Source organism: Triticum dicoccoides, chromosome 3A, assembly GCF_002162155.2.
Source record: "Triticum dicoccoides isolate Atlit2015 ecotype Zavitan chromosome 3A, WEW_v2.0, whole genome shotgun sequence".
Classification (NCBI taxonomy): Eukaryota; Viridiplantae; Streptophyta; class Magnoliopsida; order Poales; family Poaceae; genus Triticum; species Triticum dicoccoides.
Window position 1 is genome coordinate 572,272,191 of NC_041384.1, and position 15,061 is coordinate 572,287,251.

Consider the following 15,061-nt stretch of genomic DNA (forward strand, 5'->3'; position numbering starts at 1 on the left):
CACGTCTCTGGTCAATAACCAATAGCGGAACCTGGATGCCCATATTGGCTCCTACATATTCTACGAAGATCTTTATCGGTCAGACCGCATAACAACATACGTTGTTCCCTTTGTCATCGGTATGTTACTTGCCCGAGATTCGATCGTCGGTATCTCAATACCTAGTTCAATCTCGTTACCGACAAGTCTATTTACTCGTTCCATAATACATCATCTCGCAACTAACTCATTAGTTGCAATGCTTGCAAGGCTTATGTGATGTGTATTACCGAGAGGGCCCAGAGATACCTCTCCGGCAATCGGAGTGACAAATCCTAATCTCGAAATACGCCAACCCAACATGTACCTTTTGAGACACCTGTAGAGTACCTTTATAATCACCCATTTACGTTGTGACGTTTGGTAGCACACAAAGTGTTCCTCCGGCAAACGGGATTTGCATAATCTCATAGTCATAGGAACATGTATAAGTCATGAAGAAAGCAATAGCAACATACTAAATGATCGGGTGCTAAGCTAATGGAATGGGTCATGTCAATCAGATCATTTACCTAATGATGTGATCCCGTTAATCAAATAACAACTCTTTGTTCATGGTTAGGAAACATAACCATCTTTGATTAACGAGCTAGTCAAGTAGAGGCATACTAGTGACACTCTGTTTGTCTATGTATTCACACATGTATTATGTTTCCGGTTAATACAATTCTAGCATGAATAATAAACATTTATCATGATATAAGGAAATAAATAATAACTTTATTATTGCCTCTAGGGCATATTTCCTTCAGTTTCCCACTTGCACTAGAGTCAATAATCTAGATTACATAGTAATGATTCTAACACCCATGGAGCCTTGGTGCTGATCATGTTTTGCTCGTGGAAGAGGCTTAGTCAACGGGTCTACAACATTCAGATCCGTATGTATCTTGCAAATCTCTATGTCTCCCACCTGGACTAGATCCCGGATGGAATTGAAGCGTCTCTTGATGTGCTTGGTTCTCTTGTGAAATCTGGATTCCTTTGCCAAGGCAATTGCACCAGTATTGTCACAAAAGATTTTCATTGGACCCGATGCACTAGGTATGACACCTAGATCGGATATGAACTCCTTCATCCAGACTCCTTCATTTGCTGCTTCCGAAGCAGCTATGTACTCCGCTTCACATGTAGATCCCGCTACAACGCTTTGTTTAGAACTCCACCAACTGACAGCTCCACCGTTTAATGTAAACACGTATCCGGTTTGCGATTTAGAATCGTCCGGATCAGTGTCAAAGCTTGCATCAACGTAACCTTTTATGATGAGCTCTTTGTCACCTCCATATATGAGAAACATATCCTTAGTCCTTTTCAGGTATTTCAGGATGTTCTTGACCGCTGTCCAGTGATCCACTCCTGGATCACTTTGGTACCTCCCTGCTAGACTTATAGCAAGGCACACATCAGGTCTGGTACACAGCATTGCATACATGATAGAGCCTATGGCTGAAGCATAGGGAACATCTTTCATTTTCTCTCTATCTTTTGCAGTGGTCGGGCATTGAGTCTTACTCAACTTCACACCTTGTAACACAGGCAAGAACCCTTTCTTTGCTTGATCCATTTTGAAATTCTTTAAAACTTTGTCAAGGTATGTGCTTTGTGAAAGTCCAATTAAGCGTCTTGATCTATCTCTATAGATCTTAATGCCTAATATGTAAGCAGCTTCACCGAGGTCTTTCATCGGAAAACTCTTATTCAAGTATCCCTTTATGCTATCCAGAAATTCTATATCATTTCCAATTAGTAATATGTCATCCACATATAATATCAGAAATGCTACAGAGCTCCCACTCACTTTCTTGTAAATACAGGCTTCTCCAAAAGTCTGTATAAAACCAAATGCTTTGATCACACTATCAAAGCGTTTATTCCAACTCCGAGAGGCTTGCACCAGTCCATAAATGAATCGCTGGAGCTTGCACACTTTGTTAGCTCCCTTTGGATCGACAAAACCTTCTGGTTGCATCATATACAACTCTTCTTCCAGAAATCCATTCAGGAATGCAGTTTTGACATCCATCTGCCAAATTTCATAATCATAAAATGCGGCAATTGCTAACATGATTCGGACAGACTTAAGCATCGCTACGGGTGAGAAGGTCTCATCGTAGTCAATCCCTTGAACTTGCCGAAAACCTTTTGCGACAAGTCGATCTTTGTAGACAGTAATATTACCGTCAGCGTCAGTCTCCTTCTTGAAGATCCATTTATTATCAATTGCTTGCCGATCATCGGGCAAGTCAACCAAAGTCCATACTTTGTTCTCATACATGGATCCCATCTCAGATTTCATGGCTTCAAGCCATTTTGCGGAATCTGGGCTCACCATCGCTTCTTCATAGTTCGTAGGTTCATCATGATCTAGTAGCATGACTTCCAGAACAGGATTACCGTACCACTCTGGCGCGGATCTCACTCTGGTTGATCTATGAGGTTCAGTAGTATCTTGTTCTGAAGTTTCATGATCATCATCATTAGCTTCCTCACTAACTGGTGTAGGTGTCACAGAAACAGTTTTCTGTAATGCACTACTTTCCAATAAGGGAGCAGGTACAGTTACCTCGTCAAGTTCTACTTTCCTCCCACTCACTTCTTTCGAGAGAAACTCCTTCTCCAGAAAGTTTCCAAACTTAGCAACAAAAGTCTTGCCTTCGGATCTATGATAGAAGGTGTATACAATAGTCTCCTTTGGATATCCTATGAAGACACATATCTCCGATTTGGGTTCGAGCTTATCAGGTTGGAGCTTTTTCACATAAGCATCGCAGCCCCAAACTTTCAGAAACGACAACTTTGGTTTCTTGCCAAACCATAGTTCATAAGGCGTCGTCTCAACGGATTTTGATGGTGCCCTATTTAACGTGAATGCGGCCGTCTCTAGAGCGTATCCCCAAAACGATAGCGGTAAATCAGTAAGAGACATCATAGATCGCACCATATCTAGTAAAGTACGATTATGACGTTCGGACACACCATTACGCTGTGGTGTTCCGGGTGGCGTGAGTTGCGAAACTATTCCATAATTTTTCAAATGTACACCAAACTCGTAACTCAAATATTCTCCTCCACGATCAGATCGTAGGAATTTTATTTTCTTGTTACGATGATTTTCTACTTCACTCTGAAATTCTTTGAACTTTTCAAATGTTTCAGACTTGTGTTTCATTAAGTAGATATACCCATATCTGCTTAAGTCATCTGTGAAGGTGAGAAAATAACGATATCCGCCACGAGCCTCAATATTCATCGGGCCACATACATCTGTATGTATGATTTCCAACAAATCTGTTGCTCTCTCCATAGTACCGGAGAACGGTGTTTTAGTCATCTTGCCCATGAGGCACGGTTCGCAAGTACCAAGTGATTCATAATCAAGTGGTTCCAAAAGTCCATCAGTATGGAGTTTCTTCATGCGCTTTACACCGATATGACCTAAACGGCAGTGCCACAAATAAGTTGCACTATCATTATCAACTCTGCATCTTTTAGCTTCAACACTATGAATATGTGTGTCACTACTATCGAGATTCAATAAAAATAGACCACTCTTTAAGGGTGCATGCCCATAAAAGATATTACTCATATAAATAGAACAACCATTATTCTCAGATTTAAATGAATAACCATCTCGCATCAAACAAGATCCAGATATAATGTTCATGCTTAACGCTAGCACCAAATAACAATTATTTAGGTCTAATATTAATCCCGAAGGTAGATGTAGAGGTAGCGTGCCGACTGCGATCACATCGACTTTGGAACCGTTTCCCACGCGCATCGTCACCTCGTCCTTAGCCAATGTTAACTTAATCCGTAGTCCCTGTTTCAAGTTGCAAATATTAGCAACGGAACCAGTATCAAATACCCAGGTGCTACTGCGAGCATTAGTAAGGTACACATCAATAACATGTATATCACATATACCTTTGTTCACCTTGCCATCCTTCTTATCCGCCAAATACTTGGGGCAGTTCCGCTTCCAGTGACCAGTCTGCTTGCAGTAGAAGCACTCAGTTTCAGGCTTAGGTCCAGGTTTGGGTTTCTTCTCTTGAGTAGCAACTTGCTTGCTGTTCTTTTTGAAGTTTCCCTTCTTCTTCCCTTTGCCCTTTTTCTTGAAACTAGTGGTCTTGTTGACCATCAACACTTGATGCTCCTTCTTGATTTCTACCTCCGCAGCCTTTAGCATTGCGAAGAGCTCGGGAATAGTCTTATTCATCCCTTGCATATTATAGTTCATCACGAAGCTCTTGTAGCTTGGTGGCAGTGATTGGAGAATTCTGTCAATGACGCAATCATCTGGAAGATTAACTCCCAATTGAATCAAGTGATTATTATACCCAAACATTTTGAGTATATGCTCATTGACAGAACTGTTCTCCTCCATCTTGCAGCTATAGAACTTATTGGAGACTTCATATCTCTCAATCCGGGCATTTGCTTGAAATATTAACTTCAACTCCTGGAACATCTCATATGCTCCATGACGTTCAAAACGTCGTTGAAGTCCCGATTCTAAGCCGTAAAGCATGGCACATTGAACTATCGAGTAGTCATCAGCTTTGCTCTGCCAGACGTTCATAACATCTGGTGTTGCTCCAGCAGCAGGCCTGGCACCCAGTGGTGCTTCCAGGACGTAATTCTTCTATGCAGCAATGAGGATAATCCTCAAGTTACGGACCCAGTCCGTGTAATTGCTACCATCATCTTTCAACTTTGCTTTCTCAAGGAACGCATTAAAATTCAACGGAACAACAACACGAGCCATCTATTTACAATCAAGCATAAACAAGCAAGATACTATCAGGTACTAAGTTTCATGATAAATTTAGGTTCAATTAATTTACTAAAAGAACTCCCACTTAGATAGACATCCCTCTAATCCTCTAAGTGATTACGTGATCCAAATCAACTAAACCATGTCTGATCATCACGTGAGATGGAGTAGTTTCATTGGTGAACATCACTATGTTGATCATATCTACTATATGATTCACGCTCGACCTTTCGGTCTCCGTGTTCCGAGGCCATATCTGTATATGCTTGGCTCGTCAAGTATAACCTGAGTATTCCACGTGTGCAACTGTTTTGCACCCGTTGTATTTGAACATAGAGCCTATCACACCCGATCATCACGTGGTGTCTCAGCACGAAGAACTTTCGCAACGGTGCATACTCAGGGAGAACACTTCTTGATAATTAGTGAGAGATCATCTTATAATGCTACCGTCAATCAAAGCAAGATAAGATGCATAAAAGATAAACATCACATGCAATCAATATAAGTGATATGATATGGCCATCATCATCTTGTGCTCGTGATCTCCATCTTCGAAGCACCGTCGTGATCACCATCGTCACCGGCGCGACACCTTGATCTCCATCGTAGCATCGTTGTCGTCTCGCCAATCTTATGCTTCCACGACTATCGCTACCGCTTAGTGATAAAGTAAAGCATTACAGCGCGATTGCATTGCATACAATAAAGCGACAACCATATGGCTCCTGCCAGTTGCCGATAACTCGGTTACAAAACATGATCATCTCTTACAATAAAATTTAGCATCATGTCTTGACCATATCACATCACAACATGCCCTGCAAAAACAAGTTAGACATCCTCTACTTTGTTGTTGCAAGTTTTACGTGGCTGCTACGGGCTTAATTAAGAACTAATCTTACCTATGCATCAAAACCACAACGATAGTTTGTCAAGTTGGTGTTGTTTTAGCCTTCGCAAGGACCGGGCGTAGCCACACTCGGTTCAACTAAAGTTGGAGAAACTGTCACCCGCAAGCCACCTATGTGCAAAGCACGTCGGGAGAACCGGTCTCGCGTAAGCGTACGCGTAATGTCGGTCCGGGCCGCTTCGTCCAACAATACCGCCGAACCAAAGTATGACATGCTGGTAAGCAGTATGACTTATATCGCCCACAACTCACTTGTGTTATACTCGTGCATATAACATCAACATATAAAACCTAGGCTCGGATGCCACTGTTGGGGAACGTAGTAATTTCAAAAAAATTCCTACGCACACACAAGATCATGGTGATGCATAGCAACGAGAGGGGAAGAGTGTGATCTACATACCCTTGTAGATCGACAACGGAAGCGTTAACTTGGTTGATGTAGTCGTACGTCTCCACGGCCCGACCGATCAAGCACCGAAACTACGGCACCTCCGAGTTCTAGCACACGTTCAGCTCCATGACGATCCCCGGACTCCGATCCAGCAAAGTGTCGGGGAAGAGTTCCGTCAGCACGATTGCGTGGTGACGATCTTGATGTTCTACTGTCGCAGGGCTTCGCCTAAGCACCGCTACAATATTATCGAGGACTATGGTGGAAGGGGGCACCGCACACGGCTAAGAATATGATCACGTGGATCAACTTGTGTATATGGGGTGCCTCTTGCCTCCGTATATAAAGGATCCAAGGGGGGTACGGCCGACCCTAGTAGGAGGCACGCAGGAGGAGTCCTACTCCTACCGGGAGTAGGACTCCCCTCCCTTTCCTTGTCCAAGTAGGAGAGGGGGAAGGAAGGGAGAGAGGAGAGGGGGGCGCCGCCCCTCCCTCCTTGTCCAATTCGGACTAGGGGGAGAGGGGGCGCGCGGCCTGCCCTGGCAGCCCCTCCTCTTCTCCACTTTAGGCCCATGAGGCCCATTAACCCCCCGGGGGGTTCCGGTAACCCCCCGGTGCTCCGGTTTTATCCGAAACTTCCCCGGAACACTTCCGGTGTCCGAATATAGCTGTACAATATATCAATCTTTATGTCTCGACCATTTCGAGACTCCTTGTCATGTCCGTGATCACATCAGGGACTCCGAACTAACTTCGGTACATCAAAACTTATAAACTCATAATATAACTGTCATCAAAACCTTAAGCGTGCGGACCCTACGGGTTCGAGAACAATGTAGACATGACCGAGACACGTCTCTGGTCAATAACCAATAGCGGAACCTGGATGCTCATATTGGCTCCTACATATTCTACGAAGATCTTTATCGGTCAGACCGCATAACAACATACGTTGTTCCCTTTGTCATCGGTATGTTACTTGCCCGAGATTCGATCGTCGGTATCTCAATACCTAGTTCAATCTCGTTACCGGCAAGTCTCTTTACTCGTTCCGTAATACATCATCTCACAACTAACTCATTAGTTGCAATGCTTGCAAGGCTTATGTGATGTGTATTACCGAGAGGGCCCAGAGATACCTCTCCGACAATCGGAGTGACAAATCCTAATCTCGAAATACGCCAACCCAACATGTACCTTTGGAGACACCTATAGAGTACCTTTATAATCACCCATTTACGTTGTGACGTTTGGTAGCACACAAAGTGTTCCTTCGGCAAACGGGAGTTGCATAATCTCATAGTCATAGGAACATGTATAAGTCATGAAGAAAGCAATAGCAACATACTAAACGATCGGGTGCTAAGCTAATGGAATGGGTCATGTCAATCAGATCATTCACCTAATGATGTGATCCCATTAATCAAATAACAACTCTTTGTTCATGGTTAGGAAACATAACCATCTTTGATTAACGAGCTAGTCAAGTAGAGGCATACTAGTGACACTCTGTTTGTCTATGTATTCACACATGTATTATGTTTCCAGTTAATACAATTCTAGCATGAATAATAAACATTTATCATGATATAAGGAAATAAATAATAACTTTATTATTGCCTCTAGGGCATATTTCCTTCACATCATGCGGGGGTGCAGCCGCTTCAGTATAGAGGCCACCCCATGTGGGATTTCAACGGGGAGGATGACGCCAGCCGCCACGGACGCAAAGGGCCGGGATTAGCTGCCGATCTAATAAAGATCTTATCCACTTTGTACAAGGGAGAAGAGGAGGAATTCCTTCATGTCAACCCGTAGGGAAGATTTTCTATGTACAATCCTCCGGGTTGGGTAAGCGGAGACTTTTTATTACCCATCCATTTCGTATTCCCGTAGTTAAGTATTCATTCTAGCGATTTCCTCGCAGGAGCTGCACAATGCAGTAAAGGAGATAAACAGCCCTCCTCCAAAACTCGAGGACCCTGGACGGTCCCTTGACCCGGCCTCCCAGGAGGATCCGGACATATCTGTGGAGCTAATCAACGGGGTATTTTACCAATGGAGTAATGACAATGCCTTGGTGGCCATTACGGCCGATTACCCCGGGCTAGTTCCAGCCTCACAGGTGACTGAGACCGAAGTCCCAACATTTAAAAAGGGATTCGTCCTTGCACTTTTTTGATTGCCGTATAACAGTCGTGTTTTGCAGGGGAGGTCCTCGGGGTAGAAGGCCGAGCCTGTGGCAACTAGCCAACAAGGGGCCGCGAGGCCAGGCAGGCTGAAAAGACCAGCAGTCCGGATTGAGACACCGGCGCAGCGGTACGGCGCGCTGTCTTTATTACAAGATATTATCTTCAGAGGCATATTAACGTCCATGCCTTTTTTCCAGCAAAAAGAGCGCTCGCCGGACTATACCCGGAGAGGCTACCAATCGCGCCTCCACAAGCCAGGCTCCAAGGCCGGATTCAGAGGCGGGAACAAATACAAGGCGTGCGCCGAGTGCTCCTTCGACAGAGGATGTGGATAAACTGTCCGCCACCCATTCTGAGGTGGAAAGTGCCATGAACCACAGGCGTCGCCGGACTGTCCTTCGTGACGCTTGTTTCTCCCCAGAGGCATTGGATGCCTTCAACTCGGGAGATGCGCACCTCCGTGCCACTCAAAATGGTCTAGCCAGAGCCACGGAGCAGTATGTAAAAGACATACGGGTGAGAAAATTTGATGATTATATACATCAGTAGCCCCTGAGACTTGAAACAGTTAGGATAACTGATTTAAGGATCATTTGTTATGCAGGTTCTTACAGAAAAGAATACTCAATTGTCCCAGGAGCTGGAAGAGTGCAAAGCCCAACTTCAGGCCGCACTGGCCGCAGTAGGGGAGCCCAAAGAGACTCCCTCTGGTAACATATCATTCGAATGATAAGTATCATATGAGAATGCGGCGTATATGCCGATCTGACGATAAAATTACAGATGACGCTGGAGTAAATCCGGATAAGCAATAGCTCATACGCCAGCTGAAGGCTGGTGAGAGCGTGCTTACGAGGGTGAGGCAGGAGAAGAATGATCTCCAAGATGCCAACACCAAGCTGGGCGTGGAACTAAAAGATGTTCGTGCCCAACTGTCGGATTCTGTTAAGGAGAACCGGCAGCTTCGACGCGGCATATTTAGTAAGTGCTTAAACGAACTTTGAAAAAGAGTTCGGCGAGGAAACTGGCTGACAGAGTTATGTCTGTAGGTATGCTAACAAGTCGTCCTGCCGAGGAGATGCCTGGTTCAACGGGTGATCTTCTTCCCGAGCTTGCACAGTTGCACGAACGAGTTCGGAAGGTGATGCAAGGCTTCGCCCAGGCCTTGTGGCCGTCCGTCTCCATACCCGAAGGCCTTGGAGAGCTTGCAGAAAAGCTGAAGGGAGCACAGCGGTGCTTCCGTTTATGGAAGATATCGGCCTGCCGTCAGGGCGCGAGGAAGCCTGGGCAATGGTGAAGACACGGTACACGAAGGCTGACCCGAACTACATGGCTGAAGTCGGACCTGTGGGGCCTGATGGCAAGGAGATCCCTGTGAGTTTAGTGTACGGCCAAGTAGAATTGGCCGCAAAGTATTCCCAACAGGACTGTAGACTAGACAACCTATTGGATGGCATTCAAGAGGAATTCAACCAGTCAAATTGACTATGTAATTTTAAAGTGACATGTATGATGCCTTCTAGCTGGATTGTAGATCATTTGTCGTGGCAGACCTTTTCGCTTCAACCTTGGGACCCAACAGTCTGGAGTGTATCCGAATACCCTCTCGGTTATGTAAGAACCGGGGCATGTGTGGAGACCAGGCGTAGGGGTCATTAGTGCTTTATAAGACAAGTGCCCAACTAGTTATGTTATATTAAATGGGTAGTAAGAAACATCTTCCAGAGAGAATAGTTCCATTAAGGGTTCCTTTCCCTGGGTAGGCATGCCCTAAAGTGCATGTCCGGACTGCGACAAGAAGCACCGAAAAAACATCTGGGGGCAGATATGGATAATAAATAAAAGTCATCTTTTGTTCACCGACCGAATATTCTCTTAAGAACGCTAGCTTTCGGCTTCACCCAGTCTGAGGTACACGTCCGGCTGACCCGGCGGTAACAATCGCAGAGGTGCTCCCCTTATTCCCTAGCCAAATTAACGGGAACGTAGGGCATAAATACAAGAGACAGGCAACTCAGCTTGGCCAAAACTTAAGTCATATCGATGCATATAATGGTGAAAAAAGGTACATGCGGAAGTATAACGCATGTGTTGGGCGTGAGGCCCAGGTAAATAATTTAAGCTTCTGTGAAAGAAGCCCCCAGGTATGAAGAGTGCGGCTAGCGCATCTGTAATGTACGAGTGAGGCACAAGGTGACCCTTGAAGGCCTAGAGAAATAAAAGAAAGTAAAGGGAAACAAGACAGATGATGCATATGCAGAAAATGGACAAAGGGAGGGGACTAACATAGAGTCCGGTGCTAAGCATAGAATCTTCGAAGCCTGGCTGCGTTGAAGGAAATATGCCCTAAAGGCAATAATAAAGTTATTATTTATTTCCTTATATCATGATAAATGTTTATTATTCATGCTAGAATTGTATTAACTGGAAACATAATACATGTGTGAATACATAGACAAATAGAGTGTCACTAGTATGCCTCTACTTGACTAGCTCGTTGATCAAAGATGGTTATGTTTCCTAATCATAGACATGAGTTGTCATTTGATTAACGGGATCACATCATTAGGAGAATGATGTGATTGACTTGACCCATTCCGTTAGCATAGCACTTGATCGTTTAGTTTGTTGCTATTGCTTTCTTCATGACTTATACATGTTCCTATGACTATGAGATTATGCAACTCCCGTTTACCGGAGGAACACTTTGTGTGCCACCAAACGTCACAACATAACTGGGTGATTATAAAGATGCTCTACAGGTGTCCCCAAAGGTACTTGTTGGGTTGGCGTATTTCGAGATTAGGATTTGTCACTCTGGTTGTCGGAGAGGTATCTCTGGGCCCACTCGGTAATGCACATCACTATAAGCCTTGCAAGCATTGCAACTAATGAGTTAGTTGTAGGATGATGTATTACGGAACGAGTAAAGAGACTTGCTGGTAACGAGATTGAACTAGGTATTGAGATATCGACGATCGAATCTCGGGCAAGTAACATACCGATAACAAAGGGAACAACGTATGTTGTTATGCGGTTTGACCGATAAAGATCTTCGTATAATATGTAGGAGCCAATATGAGCATCCAGGTTCCGCTATTGGTTATTGACCGGAGACGTGTCTCGGTCATGTCTACATAGTTCTCGAACCCGTAGGGTCCGCACGCTTAAAGTTCGATGACGGATATATTATGAGTTTATGTGTTTTGATGTACCGAAGGAGTTCGGAGTCCCGGATGAGATCGGGGACATGACGAGGAGTCTCGAAATGGTCGAGACATAAAGATCAATATATTGGATGACTATATTCGGACATCAGAAAGGTTCCGAGTGATTCGGGTATTTTCGGGAGTACCGGGGAGTTACGGGAATTCGTATTGGGCCTTAATGGGCCATACGGGAAAGGAGAGAAAGATCTCAAAGGGTGGCCGCACCCCTCCCCATGGGCTGGTCCGAATTGGACTAGGGAGGGGGGCGCACCCTTCCTTCCTTCTCCTTTTCCCTTCCCTTTCCTTCTCTCCTGCTCCTACTACTTGGAAGGGCTCCTAGTTCTACTAGGAAAAGGGGAATCCTAGGACTCCCCTAGGGCGTGCCATAGAGAGGGCCGTCCCCTCCCCTCCTCCACTCCTTTATATACGTGGCCAGGGGGCACCCCATAGACACAACAATTGATCTCTTGATCTCTTAGTCGTGTGCGGTGCCCCTCTCCACCATAATCCACCTCGATCATATCATAGCGGTGCTTAGGCGAAGCCCTGCATTGGTAGAACATCATCATCGTCACCACGCCGTCGTGCTGACGAAACTCTCCCTCAACGATCGGCTGGATCGGAGTTCGAGGGACGTCATCGAGTTGAACGTGTGCAGAACTCGGAGGTGCCGTGCGTTCGGTACTTGATCGGTCGGATCGTGAAGATGTACGACTACATCAACCGCGTTGTGCTAACGCTTCCGCTTTTGGTCTACGAGGGTACGTAGACAACACTCTCCCCTCTCGTTGCTATGCATCACCATGATCTTGCGTGTGCATAGGATTTTTTTTGAAATTACTACGTTCCCCAGCAGTGGCATCCGAGCCTAGGTTTTATGCGTTGATGTTGTGCACGAGTAGAACACAAGTGAGTTGTGGGAGATATAAGTCATACTGCTTACCAGCATGTCATACTTTGGTTCGGCGGTGTTATTGGATGAAGCGGCCCGGACCGACATTACGCGTACGCTTATGCGAGACTGGTTCTACCGACGTGCTTTGCACACAGGTGGCTGGCGGGTGTCAGTTTCTCCAACTTTAGTTGAATCGAGTGTGGCTACGTCCGGTCCTTGCGAAGGTTAAAACATCACCAACTTGACAAACTATCGTTGTGGTTTTGATGCGTAGGTAAGAACGGTTCTTGCTAAGCCCGTAGCAGCCACGTAAAACTTGCAACAACAAAGTAGAGGACGTCTAACTTGTTTTTGCAGGGCATGTTGTGATGTGATATGGTCAAGACATGATGCTATATTTTATTGTATGAGATGATCATGTTTTGTAACCGAGTTATTGGCAACTGGCAGGAGCCATATGGTTGTCGCTTTATTGTATGCAATGCAATCACGCTGTAATGCTTTACTTTATCACTAAGCGGTAGCGATAGTCGTGGAAGCATAAGATTGGCGAGACGACAACGATGCTACGATGGAGATCAAGGTGTCGCGCCGGTGACGATGGTGATCATGACGGTACTTCGGAGATGGAGATGACAAGTACAAGAAGATGATGGCCATATCATATCACTTATATTGATTGCATGTGATGTTTATATTTTATGCATCTTATCTTGTTTTGTTTGACGGTAGCATTATAAGATGATCTCTCACTAAATTTCAAGATAAAAGTGTTCTCCCTGAGTATGCACCATTGCCAAAGTTCGTCGTGCCCAGACACCAAGTGATGATCGGGTGTGATAAGCTCTACGTCCATCTACAATGGGTGCAAGCCAGTTTTGCACACGCAGAATACTCAGGTTAAACTTGACGAGCCTAGCATATGCAGATATGGCCTCGGAACACTGAGACCGAAAGGTCGAGCGTGAATCATATAGTAGATATGATCAACATAGTGATGTTCACCATTGAAAACTACTCCATTTCACGTGATGATCGGTTATGATTTAGTTGATTTGGATCACGTGATCACTTAGAAGATTAGAGGGATGTCTTTCTAAGTGGGAGTTCTTAAGTAATATGATTAATTGAACTTTAATTTATCATGAACTTAGTCCTGGTAGTATTAGCATATCTATGTTGTAGATCAATAGCTCGCGTGTTGCTCCCCGTTTAATTTTTATATGTTCCTAGAGAAAACTAAGTTGAAAAATGTTAGTAGCAATGATGCGGATTGGATCCGTGATATGAGGATTATCCTTATTGCTGCACAGAAGAATTATGTCCTTGATGCACCGCTAGGTGACAGACCTATTGCAGGAGCAGATGCAGACGTTCTGAACATTTGGCTAGCTCAATATGATGACTACTTGATAGTTTAGTGCACCATGCTTAACGGCTTAGAATCGGAACTTCAAAGACGTTTTGAACGTCATGGAACATATGAGATGTTCCAGGAGTTGAATTTAATATTTCAAGCAAATACCCGAGTTGAGAGATATGAAGTCTCCAACAAGTTCTATAGCTAAAAGATGGAGGAGAATAGCTCAAGCAGTGAGCATGTGCTCAGATTGTCTGGGTACTACAATCACTTGAATCAAGTGGGAGTTAATCTTCCAGATAAAATAGTGATTGACAGAATTCTCTAGTCACCATCACCAAGTTAGTAGAACTTCGTGATGAACTATAATACGCAAGGGATAATGGAAACGATTCCCAAGCTCTTCGTGATGCTGAAATCAAAGAAGGTAGAAATCAAGAAAAGCATCAAGTGTTGATGGTAAACAAAACCACTAGTTTCAAGTAAAGGGACAAAGGGAAGAAAGGGGAACTTCAAGAAGAACGGCAAGCAAGTTGCTGCTCAAGTGAAAAACCCAAGTCTGGACCTAAGCCTGAAACTGAGTGCTTCTACTGCAAAGGGACTGGTCATTGGAAGCGGAACTACCCCAAGTATTTGGCGGATAAGAAGGATGGCAAAGTGAACAAAGGTATATTTGATATACAGATTATTGATGTGTATTTTACTAGTGTTCGTAGCAACCCCTCGGTATTTGATACTGGTTCAGTTGCTAAGAGTAGTAACTCGAAACGGGAGTTGCAGAATGAACAGAGACTAGTTAAGGGTGAAGTGACGATGTGTGTTGGAAGTGGTTCCAAGATTGATATGATCATCATCGCACACTCCCTATACTTTCGGGATTAGTGTTAAACCTAAAATAAATGTTATTTAGTGTTTGCGTTGAGCATGAATATGATTGAATCATGTTTATTGCAATACGGTTATTCATGTAAGTTAGAGAATAGTTGTTGTTCTGTTTACATGAATAAAACCTTCTATGGTCATACACCCAATGAAAATGGTTTGTTGGATCTCGATCGTGGTGATACACATTTTCATAATATTGAAGGCAAAAGATGCAAAGTTAATAATGATAGTGCAACTTATTTGTGGCACTGCCGTTTAGGTCATATTGGTGTAAAGCGCATGAAGAAAATCCATGCCGATGGGCTTTTGGAATCACTTGATTATGAATCAGTTGATGCTTGCGAACCATGCCTCATGGGCAAGATGACTAAGACTCCGTTCTCCGGAACAATGG